The sequence below is a fragment of the Salvelinus sp. IW2-2015 genome, linkage group LG4p (assembly GCF_002910315.2).
Source record: "Salvelinus sp. IW2-2015 linkage group LG4p, ASM291031v2, whole genome shotgun sequence".
Classification (NCBI taxonomy): domain Eukaryota; kingdom Metazoa; phylum Chordata; class Actinopteri; order Salmoniformes; family Salmonidae; genus Salvelinus; species Salvelinus sp. IW2-2015.
This window is the reverse complement of record NC_036841.1, coordinates 25,123,058-25,124,221: the sequence shown is the minus strand read 5'-3', so window position 1 is coordinate 25,124,221 and position 1,164 is coordinate 25,123,058.

Below are 1,164 nucleotides of genomic sequence, written 5' to 3'. Positions count from 1 at the left end.
ACAGAAGTGAGTGCTACGGGGCGAAAGTCATTATGTTAAGTTACCTTTGCCATCTTGGATACAGCAACAATGGTAGCCATCTTGAAGCATGTGGGGAAAACAGACTGGGATAGGGAGCGATTGAATATGTCCGTRAACACACCAGCCAGCGGGTCTGTGCATGCTTTGAGGACGCRGCTAGGGATGCTGCCTGGGCCAACAGCCTTGCGAGGGTTAACACGTTTAAATGTTTTACTCACCTCAGCCACGGAGAAGAAGATTGGGGAGGGGTGCAGTCCATGTTAGCGGGCCGCGACGGTGGCACTGTATTAGCCTCACATCGGGCAAAGAAGGTGTTTAGTTTGTCTAGAAGTGTGAGTGTCCGTGACGTGGCTGGATTTMTTTTTGTAGTCCGTGATTTCCTGTAGACCCTGCCAAATACATCTCGTGTCTAAGCTGTTGAATTGCGACTCCACCTTGTCCCTGTACTGGCATTTTGCTTGTTTGATTGCCTAGCGGAGGGAATAGCTACACCATTTATATTTCAGACATATTCCCAGACCTCTTTCCATGGCTAAATGCGGTTGATTGTGCTTTCAGTTTTGCGGGAATGCCGCCATCCATCTACGGTTTCTGGTTAGGTTGGTTTTAATAGTCACAGTGGGTACAACATCTCCAATGCACTTCTTTATAAAACGCACYCACCGAGTCAGTGTATAAAGTCGATGTTGTTCCCTGAGGCTGACCGGAACATATTCCAGTCCGCCTGATCAAAAAAATCTTGAAGCGTGGCTTCCGATTGGTCGGACCAGCATTGAATGGTTCTTGACACTGGTACATGCCGTTTGAGTTTCTGCCAATAAGATGGAAGGAGCAAGACGGCGTAGTGGTCGAATTTGCCGAAGGGAGTGCGGGTGAGGGCTTTGTATGCATCGCGRAAGTTAGAGTAGCAGTGGTCGAGGGTATTGTGCATGCGCGCAGCACAATCAATACGCTGGAAGAATTTAGGTGGACTTGTTGTTAAATTTGCTTTGTTAAAATCCCCAACTACAATAAATGCAGCCTCAGTATGTATGGTTTCCAGTTTGCATATAGTCCAGTGAAGTTCCTTGATGGCCATCTTGGTGTCTGCTTGAGGGGGAATGTACACAGCTGTGACTATAACTGACGAGAATTCTCTTGGTA